Genomic DNA, 15,130 nt, shown 5'->3' with positions numbered 1-15,130 from the left:
GACCGAACCCGCACCCTCATGGTTCCTAGCCGGATTCGTTAACCACTGCGCCATGACGGGAACCTCTCCCAGCCCCTCTTGCTCCCACAGCACAGGCTCCCTGCTGGCAGCTGGAGGGGCCTTAAAAAAAAACTGTGGTGCAGTATATACATAAAACATATAGCTTGTCACTTAAACCATTTTTAAGTATACAATTCGATGGCATTAATTACATTCTTAATGCGGGGCCATCACCACTGCGATCTGGTTCCAAAACTTACAAAAAAAAAAAATCACCCCAAACAGGTGGGTAGATGCAAACTATTACATTTAGAATAGACAGGCAATGAGGTCCTGCTGTACAGTACAGGAAACTATGTCCACTCTCTTGGAATAGAACATAATGAAAGATAATATGAGGAAACGAATGTATCTATATGTATGACTGGGTCACTTTGCTGTACAGCAGAAACTGACAGAACACTGTAAATCAACTGTAATAAAAGAATAAATAAATAAATAAATCACCCCAAACAGAAACTCATTACCCATTAATCAAGAACTCCATGGAGTTCCCTGGTGGGTTAAGGATCTGGCATTGTCCCTGCTATGGCTCTGGTTACAGCTGTGGTATGGGTTCGATCCCTGATCTGGGAACTTCCACATGCCATGGGCGTGGCCAAAAAAAAAAAAAAAAAAGAAAAAAGAACTCCCATTTCCGCCTTCCCTCAGGCCCTGGCAACCACTAATCTGCTTTCTGTCTCTGCCGAAATCTGTAGATTTGCCCATCTTGGTCATTTTCATACACATGGAATCAAACAATCTGTGGCCTTTTGTGTCTGGCTTCTTTCACTCGGCAAACGGTTTCCATGGTTCATCCACATCATAATGTGTATCAGTACGTGACTCCTTTTTCTGGCTGAGTAATATTCCACTGTACAGATGGACCACATTTTGTTTATCCATTTATTATGGCTGGACTCTGGGGCTGTTTCCACAGAGGGGACTTTTTAAAGACCATCTTGACAATTGCTCATTTGCTTAAATCTCTGCCGCAGCTCCCAGTCCACAGCCTGGGAGGCCACACTGCCTGGCTCCTGTCCTCTCCCCCCTGTTCCAGCTGTGTAGGTTCCCACCATGCAGTCTTGGCCTGTGTCCCTTAGATTTCAGCTCATGTCCCCTCCTCAGAGATATGGGTGGGCCTTTGCCACCCTCCGTCATGGCACCTGGCAGTCAATGCCCACTTGTCCCTCATTATCCCATAACATTTTGGTAAAATGGGGCTACCTCGTAGGGTAGCTACATGACAAGAATTCATACCCGTGAAACACTCAGGGCTGGGCTTGAAGCATAGCAAGTACAAAGTATCCCCTGTCCCCATCCATCATGTCACTGCCATGTGACTTGACTTGTCCATTCGTGCATGTCCTTTGTACGCAGAAAGGAAGAATGGAAGCTCCCGAAGCTGTCTCCTGGCACCCAGACATGAAGCGTGTTCTCAAACAAATATTTACCAAATGGGGAGTTCCCGTCGTGGCTCAGTGGCTAACAAAACCAACTAGTAACCACGAGGTTGTGGGTTTGATCCCGCGTTGCTACAGCTGTGGCTGTGGCGTAGGCTGTAGGGTGTACCAACGATTCGACCCCTAGCCTGGGAACCTTCATATGCTGTGGGTGTGGCCCTAAAAAAAAAAAAAAAAAGACAAAAAAAAATTTACCAAATGGACACAAGGACGGTGGTGGGGGCAGCTGGACGGGGCATCTGCTCTACGAGCTGGGGGCCAAGCCTGGCCCACACAGGCCGGGCACCACTGCCTCAGGGCATAGAAAGTATGCCCCACAGGCTGTCTGCTGCTCCCTGAAGCCCCTCCCTGGAGAAGCTCCTCCAGGAAGCCCCAAGCACCCCCAGAACTGCCCCTACCTCTGGGCTGGAGCAGGCAAAGCTGGGCACTACAGTTCCCATTCCCCCTCTTCCTGGCCTGACCACCCACCCAACTGGCCTGGGGGAGATTCGCTGGCCAACGTGTGGTTACCTAAGTGAGGAGGTAAGGTCAGACATGGCTAGATGGGAACTACCTGGGAGACCCAGGCCTGCTCATCCCTGAAGCCTTGGGATGAATGGAATTGTGTTCCCTCCAAAACAGGTATGTTGGAGTCCTAACCCCCAGCGTCTCAGAATGGGACCTTAGGGTCCCTGGTGGTGCAGTGGGTAAAGGATCCGGTATTGTCATAGTTGTGGCTTGGCTCACTGCTATGGCATGGATTTGATCCCTGGTCCAGGAACTTCCACTTGCTGGGGATGCAGCTGAAAAGAGAAAAATAAAACAAACAAAAACCTGGTGGCTTAAGCCAGAACAGGACTTATTTGGAGACAGGGTCTTTAAAGACGTAATCAAGGAGTTCCCATTGTGGCTCAATGGGTTAAGAACCCGATGTAGTGTCTGTGAGGATGTGAATTTGATCCCTAGCCTCATTCAGTGGGTTAAGGATCCAGCGTCGAGCAAGCTGCTGCATACAGTGCAGATGTGGCTTGGATCTTGTGATGCTGTGGCTGTTGTGTAGGCTGTAGCTGCAGCTCAAATTCAACCCCTGGCCTGGGAACTTCCATATGCCACAGGAGCAGCCCTAAAAAGAAAAAAAAAAAAAAAAAAGTAAAGAAGTCAAGTTAAAATGAACGAGGCCATTAGGGTGGGCCCTATTCCAATTAGATTGTCCTTATAAAGAGGGGATCCTAGGACACAGACACACCCAAGAACACCCTGTGAAGATGGAGGCAGAGATCAGGGGGATGTGTCTACAAGCCAAGAAGCTCAGGTTACTGGCCAACCACCAGAGGCTGGGGGAGAGGTTCTCCTTCAGGGCCTTCAGGAGGAACCAGCCCCGCCAGCACTTTGATCTTGGACTTCCAGCCTCTAGACCTCTGAGACAATAAATTTCTTTTTCTTTCTTTCTTTCCTTTCTTCTTTTTTTTTTTGGTTTTTAGGGCTGCACCTGTGGCATGTGGAAGTTCCCAGGCTGGGAGTCTAATGAGAGCTATAGCTGCTGGCCTACACCAGTCACAGCAACAACGGATCCAAGCTGCGTCTGCGACCTACACCATAGCTCATGGCAACACCAGACCCTTAACCCACTGAGTGAGGTCAGGGATGGAAACTGCATCCTCATGGATACTAGTCAGATTTGTTTCTACTGTGCCACAATGGGAACTCCAATAAATTTCTGTTGTTAAAGCTGCCCTACCTGGGGTCCTTTGTCACTAGCAGCCCTAGCAAACTCACACAGGGGGGCTGGGACACATGAAGGGGGTGGAGGCAGAGATGGGGGGCAGGTCTCTGAGCCACACAACTTTCAATTATGGGGTATGTGGAGGGGGCTGGGATCTCCCGTTTGCCAAAACCTCCAGGCCCCATTCTGAGCACTGCACACTGATAACTCATTTAATCCTCATGAGAACTTAGTAAGAGTTGGGGGTGCGTACCCACATAAGGTCTCAGAGGCACCTGACTGGCAAGGTGGCTTTGTACCCCAGGCTGAGCATGGGGAGCTGGAGACACCCAAGGGGGCCAGGAGAGCACCCTCCTCTGGGCCCCTGCTGCATCTGTGTGACTGAGCATCCTCAGAAGGGGCCAACCCGGAAGTTCTGCACCCACAGGGGTCAGGTGAGCCCGCCCCCATATCTGTCCCCACCTTAAGCCTCAGTGGACCTGGGTGACCCCAATTTAACCCATGGGAAACAGGGCTCCTCAACATGAGGGGGGACTGGGCCCCAGATGTGTTGGACCTTCAGATCAAGTGGGCTGCCCAATGGCCCCACACCTGCCTCCGTGTGTTGCCTGAGCCCCACATCAGTCTCAAGTCAAGGGTGGGGGCAGGGGGTTGCGGGGGTGGATCTGTCCTCAGGTGCCCTGGCATGGGGCAGGGGAGGGTGCCAGGGGGAGAACCAGCTGCTGGAGAAGAGGGGGTTGCTAACCTGCCCTAGAGTGAGGTTGCCATGGCAACTCCCTGTGCTTGAGTGGGTAGGAGTCTGAATGCCTGGGGGGGCACCAACAGGGGGGCTCCAGGCCCCTCACTGCCCCGCCCATGAACACAAGAGTCTCCTGCCTCCTGCTCCCTCCCCAGCAGCCTGAGTCCTCCCGAAACCCAGCAGCCTGAGAGCCCAGCTCCACGAGTGCCCCCTCTTCCTGGAAACCCCTGGGCATGGCAGAGTGGGTAAGTGGCAGGCTCTAAGATGGTCTAAGGACTTGGCTCCTGGGTCTGAACTCGCTGTGTAATCTCAGGCCAGACTCGGCCTCTCTGAGCCCATTTCCCCTCCGCTACCCTGGGACAAACAGATTTCCTTGGCAGAGAGGGAGCCAAGTGCACAGTGTCTAGCACGCAACCTCCTTTAGGAAAGGGGCCATGGGCTCAGGGAGGGCAGGGTCCCCACGGATCCCTCAGTTCCATACCCTAATCTTCTCATATCTCAGCAGAAGGCTGCCCAGTCCTCCCAGGTGCTCAAGAACCACAGTTCTCCTAGATGCCTCTCCTCCTCTCCTCCCTGCAGCGGCTCTTGTGTTTTCACCTTCTTTCTCCCCTCCCTGGTCCAGTCCTATCATCTCCCCCTTCCTCCAGCTGTGCCACTGCCTCCCCATCTCATCTCCGGGTTCTCAGGTCCTTGCTGCCTAGTCTGTTCCCTCTGCAGCCACCAGAGGGCGCCTGTGAGCACCTGATTCTGGGCATGTCCCTCCTCTGCTCTGAAGCCTTCATGGCTCCCACCTCACTCAGGGCAAAAGCCAAAGTCCTTTCTCAGCCCGCAAGGCCCTGCGCACTCTGCCCCGGCCCCTTCCTACCCTCACCTCCTTCCACTCTCCCCCTGACTCACGAACACAGGTGTAGTCCTGTCTCAGGGTCTTTGCAAGGGCTGTTCCCTTCTCTCCAGACACCTGCATAACCCTTCCCTTGCCTCCTTTAGGTCTTTACACAAAAACACTGCTGGTTCTGGGAGGTCCCGCTGCCTCCAGCACTGCCGCATCCTACCCTGCCTTTATTCCTCCACACCCGCCGCTCATCGCTAGCATGCCAGCCACGTGCTTTACTTTTTGGCTTCTCTCTCCCCCTACATGTCTGTACCACAGGGTGGGATTTGTCTGTCTTGTAAATTTTAAAAGGTTACTCTGGCTGCCAAGTGGCACTGGACTGCAGGGGGGTGGGCGTGGGGGGACGGTTCGAAACACCCCCCTTCCCCCAGATGCCTCCTCCCTGGTCTCCCCCATCTAGCTGCCACTCCCACCCCATGCCATCTCCACCTTGCAGCCAGAGTGATCTTTGCAGAATGAAAACCCAATCGAATCTCTCCCTGCCTAGAGTGCTCCATGGCTCCCTATTGCCTCAGAGGCCTCAATGTGGCATTTTACCAAAATTTTTTTTTTCTTCTTTTTTGGACACCTTGCAGTATATGGAGTTTCTGGGCCAGGGATCAGATCCGAGCAGCGCCAGATCCTTTAACCCTCCATGCCTGTGTCCCAGCCCTCAGGAGACACTGCCAATCCCATGGCACCACAGTGGGAACTCAACATGGCATTTTAGGCCCTGGTCTCCTGCCACCTTCTCATCACCTTCTCTGCTGGGGCCTCTCTCCTCACCGACCCCCTCCCACATCTCTCTCTCACATACACAGCAGACCCCACCCTCTGTCCCTTCTGCCTCCAAAGGCTCTGTCTGCCAGGACTGTGTTGGTCCCTCCTGTACCCACACTAGCAGCCCACTCCACATTTTGCTCCCCTAATTGGACCTGGGCTCTGCAGTTCAAAGTCTGTCTATCCTACTAGCTGGGGACTCTGCAGGGAAAGTTCCATCATGGGTTGGCCTGGCTCTCTGTTGCGTGCCCAGCCCTGGGCAAGGAGAGGGTACTTGTTAATTTGTTTAATGAATGAAGATGAAACATACCCACAGAACTGCTCCTCCACTCAGTGGATAGTTAACCAGTTCTTATTCTGTTGCAACTGCTTTGGAGGAAAATAGGCTCATAGGAGAGACAGAGTAGGGAGGTATGTGTGGGTACAAATGTAGATGGGGTGGTCCCAGAACACCCACCAAGAAGGGAACATTGTATTTTATTTTTTTCAATTTATAGCCATTTTTTTCTTTTTAGGGCTGTACCTGTGGCCTATGGCAGTTCCCAGGCTAAGGGTCTAATCAGATCTGCAGCTGCAGCCAAGAAGCTTGGGATCTGAGCTGTGCCTGTGACCTACACCACAGCTTGCAGCGATGCCGGATCCTTATCCTACTAAGCGAGGCCGGGGATCGAACCTGCATCCTCACAGAGACAACATCAGGTTCTTCACCCACTGAGCTACAATAGGAACTCCAAGAAGGTAATATTTTAGCAGAGGTCTGGAGGAGGTGAGCCATCTAGGTACTGCAGAAAGAGCAACACCCCCCACAAACACCCCCCAGCAGTGGGAACAGCACATGCAAAGGCCCTGAGGTAGGAATGTGCTAAAGTGTGGCCTTGGCCCAGTGAATGAGGGGAGGATGGGAAAAGAGGAGGGCAGGTTGACAGGGCAGAGCGAGCAGGGCCTGTGCGCCACGTGGTAGAGTGTGTGGGACTGAGGTGGGGGCCCTGGAGGTTCTGAGTGGGAAGAACACTCCCCCTGAATCAGATACTTGCAGACCCCTTCTGCTGAGTGGGGATTAGACTGTGTGTGTGTGTTTGTGTGTGTGTGTGGGGGGTGTTACTGAGACCTGAGGGTGTGCCCCCCCCTTCTGGGTCCGTCCACCTGCTGTCAAAACCAGAAACCTGTAGTCCCCCCCCACACACACACCACCCTCCAGCTGATCATCTGATAAATCATGTCAAGTCTGTCTTGAAAACCCCACGTGGGTCCATCTCTAAGGTCTCAAGGTCTCCAGACAAGCCTTCACCTTGACAGGCTGCAGTGGCCTCCTCCACCAGCCTCTCGGCCTCCCTTGCACAGTTCTCTCCTTCTCTCCTACAAAGCAGCCAGAGGGAGCGCATGCTGATCCTTCCAACCCTGTCTCATGGGCCCTGACCCCTTCACAGGCCTCCCCAGCACCACCCCTCCAAGCAGAAACTCAAATCCACAAACAGTCCTCTGGCCCCGAGACCAGCCTCCTCTCTCTGCCCCTGGCCAGGAAGTATCTTTCCTTCCCCCTCTGAGTCACCCACCTTTCTGACCTCAGGGTGGGCCCCTCTGTCTCACACACTCTCCCTTCCCCTCCACCTTATCCCACTTTCCCCTCCAGGCCTTGGCCGGGAAGCCCCCTCCACCAGGAAGCCCTCTCTGACTTGCAAGCTAGTACCTCCTCTACGTGCCTCACCAGAGCGGCTTGAGTACCATGGTGGCCTGAGGTCCATTTCTGCTCCAGGGTGATCACTGTCCAGCCACAAGCCTCAGTGCCAAAAACAGTCACAGGAATCAGGGCCTGAAGGGGAGGCCGTGGAGGAAGGCTCTGGGGCCCTCTGCTACCACCAGACTAGCAGTGAAGGGGCAGGATGGATGCAGAGACCAGAGGGAGGGGGAGAGGTCCTGGGTTTCAGGGTCCTAGGTTCAAATCTGAGATATGCCCACTTGAGGCTGTGTGATGGGGCCCCCACATGACATCCTTCCTCTGAGTTCTGTCTCTTCCCCAGGGAAAAGGGATGAAAGCCTCCCAATGGTGGTTGTGGGGTTTAGAAATAACATTCAGCCATTCTACATGCCTCTTTTAGAGCACCTACTATGTGCCAGGCACTGATCTAGGTGCTGGAGAGACAGCTGTGCTGAGCTAGACACAAAGAGCCCCAAAGAGGTCAATCCTGTGATGTGATAGTAGAGAGAGTGTGTGTGTGTGTGGGGGGGGTGTCGTGCAATCTTAAATAGGGCAATGAAGAGTGCCCTGGATGCTTTGGCAGAGCTCTGGGAAGATGAGGGAGAAGCCACAGAAAAGCCCAGGGAGAAGAGCATTCCAGGCAGAGGGTATCGCTTGTGCAAAGGCCCTGGGGCCGGCCTAGGCCTGTGTGTTTGAGGCCAGGGAGGGAGCGAGCATCAGGAGTGGGAGGAGGAGAGGGCAGGGAGGTGAGAAAGAGTGACAGCACTAGACTTGCCCCCAGCAGGGCGGCCCCTCTGCTGATGAGGGTGCATCCAAGGATGTCTTGATCTTCACCACCAGGAGCAACAGGGTTGCGGGGCGGGGCGGGGGGGGGATGTGTGCTCCAGGGTGGGAGTTGGCCACCTGACAGCCTAGGCAGCGCCCACCACCAGTGGGCTAAAAACGGTTCTGCCACTTTCAAAGGGTTAAGAAGAAGAGGCAGTGGAAGAAAATGCAACAGGGCTGAGAAGCCTGCAAAGGTCTCCAATATGTGCTCTCCAGGGTCTTCACAGAGGGTGGGTGTGGCCCCCTGATCTACGGCGATGGTTCTCATTCCAGAAGGGGCATGACTCTACCCCTCCGCCATCGGGGCCATGTGGCAATGTCTGGAGACATTTTGAGGTGTCATCACTGGGTGGGTGAGGGGGGATGCTACTGGTGTCTGGAGGGTGGAGCCTAGAGATGCTGAAAAGTCCTAGGGTGCGCAGGACACCCCACTCCACCGAATGATGCAACCCCAAATGTCAGGAATGGCACAGATGGGAGACCCTGCCCTGGGCCCCTCACCTGCCTGCACCACCTCCCTGCAGACAGGAGCACCCACCTGGCTTCCTGACCTGCTGGGTATTTTTAGCCTCAGAGGGAGGGGCCCTGGCTATTTTTAGCTTTGGGGGTGGGAAAGGATGTTTTCAGTCTGAGCATCTATTTTTTTTTTTATTATTAAAGTGTAGCTGATTTACAGTGTTGTGTCAATTGCTGCTGTACAGCAAAGTGACTCAGTCACATATATACACTTCCTTCCTTTCTTTCTTTTTTGGCTGCCCTGTGGCACATGGAGTTCCGGTGCCAGGCATCAGATCCGATCTGCAGCTTCAACCTAAGGGGGCGATCCTGAACCCACTGTGCTGGGCCAGGGATTGAACCCTCGTCCCAGCTCCCAAGATGCTGCCAATCCTGTTGTGCCACAGGAGTAACTCCTCCCTTTGTTCTTTTATCTTCCGTCATGGTTGGGCACCTATTTATTGCCAACTTTATCCTCCCCATACTTTGGAGTTGGAGGGAGGGTGTCAGGAGGCTTTTGCTTGGCTAGTTCCCTAGAGCTGGGACAGAGCACTGAAATAAGGGTGAGGGTCCCACTCTGTGAGAGTGAGACTGGGTCAGCGTCCCCCTGGAAGAGGGGCTTCTCAAATCCTCATCCTTGAGTTCCTACCCCCAGGAAGGGCAGAGGACCCCCCACGTTACCCTCCAGGCTCTAATCTCTACATGCACACAACCCTGCAGGGGAGCCACCTGCCTGAGAACACAGCCTGACACACCGGAGCACCAATGAGCCACCTCAGGGAGTGTCCCCACAGGTGTGTGCATGGGACAGGGGCAAAGCTGGCCTGGCCCGGCCCCTGATGGGTAGCTCTCAATCCCCCAAGGGGACTGGATGGGTGAGGAGTCCCTAGGGTCTCCAGTCTTTTGAGAGGCCCCATTCCCATTCACTCAGTTAAGAGCTCTGTCTCTCTCTTTTTTAAATGGCCGTACCCACTGCATATGGAAGTTCCTGGGCTGGGAGTTGAACTGGAGCTGCAGCCACCAGCCTACACCACAGCCACAGCAATGCCAGGTCCTTAACCCACTGGGCAGGGCCAGGGATTGAACCTGGATACTAGTCAGGTTCCTTTCTGCTGAACCACAATGGGAACTCCCTGCTAAGAGCTCCTGAACACCTACGGTGGGCCAGGCACACGTCTAGGCACCTGGCACCCAAAAGCAAACCAAGGAACAAATTCCCTGAGCACAAGTGTCGGGGAGACAGACGATAAACAAACAGGCACAATAAATCAGGAAATTACGGAGTGTGCAAAAAGCCATCCACACTCTGGAAAGTCAGGAGGTGGGTGGGAGGCTGCAATTTTAAAACAGGCTACATGGGGTAAAGGTTACTGAGGAGGTGACATGTGAGGCGGGCGAGGGAGCCAATGCTTGGCAGCTGGCTAGGGGAGGGTCCTGGGGGAAGGAGCAAGGGTCCCAGGAATTGCGTTTAGCATGCTAGAGGGGCAGCGGGGACAGTGGAGTTGAGGGCGAAGAGGTGTCTAGACCCCAGGACCCCCATGCCTGGGAAAGCTATCGTGCCTAGATGCAGGGGCTGCTGCCTTTTGAGTCAGGGGCTCTCCCTCCCCAGCTGGGAATTGAGCCACGCTGGGTCAGGAGACACAAGTCTCCTCCCCAGCTGCTATGAGAGGAGCCCCTTGAGTGAAACTGCCTGTGTCACTAGATTGTGAGCTGCCTGAGGACAGGACCGGAGCACTGTCTCCCCGCCAATGTCCCCAGCCTGGCACCTTGTGAAAAAGACAGTTGGCAAATATTTGCAGACCTCATGAAGGGGTGAACACAGCCTTGCTCTAAAGAGCCCCATATACACACATCAGGCACACACCAGAAGGTGCACACAAGATGCAGACAGTGGCTCAAACGTGGACATACACGCGTGTGCACGCCAGCCCCTCTACAAAACTCACAAGAGACACTTAGGCACCTAGGATCAGCCTGTTGGACAAGTGGCTAATCCAGATCACTATCCAAATCACACATACCTGGTAGGTACAAACGGGTGCAGGCAGATGTGTAACTGGATTCTAGGGGTCGTGGGACCCACTCCCAGGCTTCTGTTCAGTAGCTGCCCTCCCGCCTTGGACCCCGCTTCCACTTTCATCACGGTGGCCAGTGGTCGGGTCCAGTTTCAGACCCAGGGAACCCCCATCTCAGGAGCCACCCTCCCCCGCCCCCCGCCTCGCCATCTCCCTGGAGGGTCTGGAGGAGGAAAATGTCTGGCGTCTGGAAATTGAATCCTCGAGAGGAGCCCACACAGAAACCAGAGCCTTCTGTGTGTCCTTTGCCACACGTCTGGCTGGAGAGGTATGAGGCGGCAGAGACTGCGAACTTCAGGTCCTCAATGGCCAGCTGGTGGGGACGGCGGGGATCCCACTCCTCCTGTTCTCCATCAGGGGAACCCATTGGGGGGAGGGGGGCAAGCAGCACTGCCTCTTGGGATCAGCACCTGCCTCCCTGCCCCCAGATGCTCAGGCTGGACTGAAGCACCACACTCTCTCCTGCCAGCCTGGGTGCCCAGGGAGGATGCAAATGCCAGGCGCAGGCACCAGGCAGCCCCTCACAGACAGGTGGAGTCCTGGCCAGGACCAGACCGCTTGATGCAAACAGACCCCCCAGGGGCCAAGGCACCTGCTGCCCCCTCCCCCCAGGATAAGGGGCTCCCCAGGGCAAGCTGGGAATAGAAACCAGGCTTGGAGTCTCCTGTCTTCCACCTCCTCCCTGCAGGCTCTGTGGCCCAGGTGTGCAGGTCCCTAGCTCCCTGCCCTCCCCCCACCCTGATCTCCACGCCCAAGGGCAGGCATGGTGATCAGCACGGGACAATCCTGCCTTGGGCCAGCCCCCCATGAGTGGGATTTGGGATGGGCACCCCAGGTAGTGAGGAGGGCCTGGCAGGGCATTAGAAAGCAGGAGTGGCAGGCATGCGGTGAGCTGAGGCCCTGAGGGAGGTCACTGAGGGAGAGGAGAAAGAAGGTGGCAATGCCAGCAGGAGGACAGGGCACTCACATGTGAGTACACACGTATGTGGCTCAGTGCATGGGGGCCACTGCTGCCAGCCAGGGATCGAATTAGTTCCCTTTTCCGCTTTCCAGATGATTTTTCATCTCTGTAATTAATGGGCAAGTCAGTTCTGAACAGCATGGCAGGCAAATTACTAGTTAGGAAAATCATGGATAATTTTCTCGATATGATAATGAAGGTTGTATTCCTTCTCTTATTCTCCCTGTTTTCATCCTACTTTTAAGTAATAAATTCAGCATTAGCGGGAGGGGAGGGGGGAGGAAGGAGAAGTCACCTGCCCCCACAGCTGAGGCCCGACCCAGGCCCACCAGGAGTCCTCAGTCTATGGCCGGCTGGCAGATGGAGGGGATGAGAGACTGTGGGGGCCCCCTGACACCCTTGATGATGGACGCAGGGAGTCAGGCCTGGAGCCCCCAGGCTGTTAGCCGGGGTAAAGAAGTTGGGTCTGGGGTCAGGTTACAGGCTTAGCCAGCCCTTGGGTGCTGGAGACGGGAGCAGAGATCAACTGGCTTCTTCCCAAGCAGCTTTGAGGTCAACGGCCCAGGCTAGATATCTACCCTCAAGTGTTCCCCACACCTGCCCCTACATTGTCCTACCCACCCCTCTCCTTGGAGACTCCTGTGGCAACCAAGAGAACAGGGCAAGCCGAGAGAGGGAGAGAGAGAAAGAGAGAGGTGGAGAGGCAACCAGCCATCTTGGCAGCCATTTTGAACCCCTCCCCCTGCTCCCCCCAGACACACCACATGTTTGGATGTGAGCAGAGGAACCCAGGCCCTGGGTCCTGCAGAAGCCAGGAAGAAAGGGGGCCCTATCTCATAGACTAGGATGGAGGAACACCCACACAGCTGCCATGACTGGGGGGAGGGACAAGGAGGAGTGGAGCAGGAAGGTACAGCGAGGTCCTAGGCAGGCAGGGGTGCGCCTGCGTGCTGACTGAGACTGGAAGGCCAGGGACAGCGATGTGTGCAGGCTGGAGGCTGTCTTCACATGGGTGCCCCAGGTGCCCTGGAGCAATGCCTGTGGGGGCCACTTTTTGGTCATGGCTGGAGCACACACAGTGCTGCCCACCCTCGTCTGGCACAGGCTCTGTCCCAGGACCCTCACATGGAAGGATGACAATTGAAACCCCATAGCGCTACCCAATAAACACCTGAGAAAGAGAGAGAGAGAGCTGGCCCTCAAAACCTGAATCCGGGTAGATCAAACCCAACAGCTTCCCACACTTAGTCCGGTACCGCGGAGAGAAAGATGCTCGCGGTGACTGCAGCCGGCCAGACACCCAGACAGACCCCTTCCCATCCCTCGCGCCTCTGCCTCCCAGAGAAAAACAACCCCCGGCCCGACATCCTGCGGGGCCAGCCCCCGACACGGCTCCTCCGGGGGCCGGGGCCCGCGCGCCGCGCGCACACGCACCCTCTCCGCTCACACCCAGACACCTACACAAACAGGGCGCCAAGCACCCGCGCGCACACGCACCGGGGACACGCAGGCACCGCCGCGCCGCTTCCCCACAAAGGCTGGAGCGCGCGCGGGCACACGCAGCCACGCGCGGGCACATTCGCGGTCCCTTCCCCCCACCGAGCACCCCGCGGCAGCCCATCCGCACCCCTGACGCTCCGTGGGGGCCGCCCCTCCGGTTCCCCTCGCCGGTGGGGATGAGGTGCAGGCCGCCCCCGATTCCCCTCGCGCTCAGGTGCCCTGACCCGCGGCTCCAGCATCCCCTCCCCCTTCGCGGCCCGGACAGGCCCCGGCTCCCATCCTCCCCACCTCGGCCCGCACACCTGGCCCAGGTACAGCGTCCCCCTCGCCCTGGGCCCGCAGACACTCACCTGTCCAGCGCCGCTCCGGGGTCGGCCCTGCGCGTCTCTCCTGCGGCTCCGCGAACCAATGCCTCCCGCCCGGCACATCTCCCGGAACCGGGGCGGGGGGGGGAAACGAACGAGGGGCGGCGGGGTACCGCCGCCACCAACCAAAAATTTAAAAAAAAAAAAAAAAAAAAGCAAAGCTGATTACACAGCTCCAAAGGCGGCCCCCTCGCGGCGGCGAAGACTCGGGGCTGGGGGTGAGTGGGTCCGCGCCCCTCCGGGGGAGGGAGGTGGCGGAGGCGGCAGGGCGGGGGCGGTGTCAGAGCTCTGGGGGCTGGGGCGAGGCGGAGCCCCCCAAGGCGGCGCCAGCAGCGGCCCGCATCTCCCCCGCAGCTCCGCGGCCCCGACGGAGTAGGCACGTGTGTGCCCAGGCGACTTCCCACCCCCCTCCGACGGCGGCAGCCGAGGGGTTAACGGGGCAGCTGAGGTGCGCCTGCAGCCCCCCGCCGCCCAGCGGCGCCGCTCCGGGGCCCGCGCGGCCCCATCCGCCGGGGCCTCCTCGGCAGACGGCGGGGCGGGGGCGCCGCAGCGCCGACAGCTCCCGCGCCGACGGCTCGGGCTCCCCGCAGTGGCCGCGGGGGGCTCGGGTAGGGGGCGGACGGCGCGGAGCTGGGGGGGCGCGGCTGTAGGCGGGCGCGGCGGCGTCGCGCCCCCGGGGTGGCCGGAGGGGGGGCGCCGGGCCGGGCCCGTGGGCACCGCAGGACGCACGGACCAAGCCGGCGCCGGGCACCAGCAATGACAAGCCGCCTGTTCGCCCCTCTCCCCGGCGCACCCGCTCCGGGAGGGGGGGCGTCGGGCGCGCACAAAACCCGGCCCGGAGTCGTCGCCCGGGACGGGCCACCGCAACCTGCCCGAGCGCACCGGGGGCCGGCCCGAAAACCCGGGATGGATTTTCCTCCCCTTGGCCCCCTCTAACCCCTCCGGAAAATCGGGGAAAGGGAAGGCGACGAGCTGAATCCCGGCGTTGGAACGGGAAGTGGGGGGAGGGGAGACGGGCACAAGGAAGACCCGGAGCGGATTTTGCCAGTAGTGAAGTAAGGGAAAAGCGCCGAGCCCGGTGAAGGGAGAAATTGGAGAGAACTGTAAGGGGTATGCAAAACCCGGGTTGGATTACACAGCAATGGGAGGAAAGGAGGGAGCTGCGACAGGGCCAAATGCACCCGGGGCACGCAAATTTCGGGCCGGATTCTTCCTCGGGAGACGGAGTAATGCGTCATGCCTAATGCAGTGGGAACAAACAAGACCTGGCCTAGAGTTCCCAGACATGGGCTCTCAGGGGGCTCCGGGAGGGGGCTGCTAAGTGGCTGAGGCGGCGTGGGCTGCCCCTGTCTTCCTGGCAGCGACGTGCAGGAAGGAGGGGCAAAAGGAGAGCTGGACTCTGGCACGAAGGGATCTGGAGCGCCGGCTGCACCGAAGCGGGCAGGTAAAACCGGCTTGAGGATCCAGGGATGATGCGAAAGGAATGAGACGGGAAGGCCGCTACCCTGGGAGACCAGACCTACAATAAAAGGCGAGGGAGGACCGCAAAGCCAGGACTGGAATCTGAGGGATGGGACAAGACCCCAGCAGAGGATCCCTGGCAACTGGACAGGGGCTTG

At 57.2% G+C, this 15,130-nt stretch overlaps 1 protein-coding gene across 5 annotated transcripts in view; it reads right to left on the bottom strand.

Moving 5' to 3' along the window:
- The window catches only part of ADGRL1 (adhesion G protein-coupled receptor L1), a 49,351-nt gene extending 35,375 nt beyond the window's left edge, over positions 1-13,976 (bottom strand). The window contains exon 1 of one of the 5 annotated variants that reach the window (XM_021083697.1): positions 13,497-13,976. The gene's annotated coding sequence lies outside the window, so the exon portion shown is untranslated. The remainder of the gene's footprint in view (positions 1-13,496) is intronic. The other 4 variants (XM_021083698.1, XM_021083700.1, XM_021083699.1 and 1 more) reach the window with 4 other exon arrangements.

The sequence above is a fragment of the Sus scrofa genome, chromosome 2 (genome assembly GCF_000003025.6).
Source record: "Sus scrofa isolate TJ Tabasco breed Duroc chromosome 2, Sscrofa11.1, whole genome shotgun sequence".
Classification (NCBI taxonomy): Eukaryota; Metazoa; Chordata; class Mammalia; order Artiodactyla; family Suidae; genus Sus; species Sus scrofa.
This window is presented reverse-complemented; position numbering and strand designations above follow the sequence as displayed.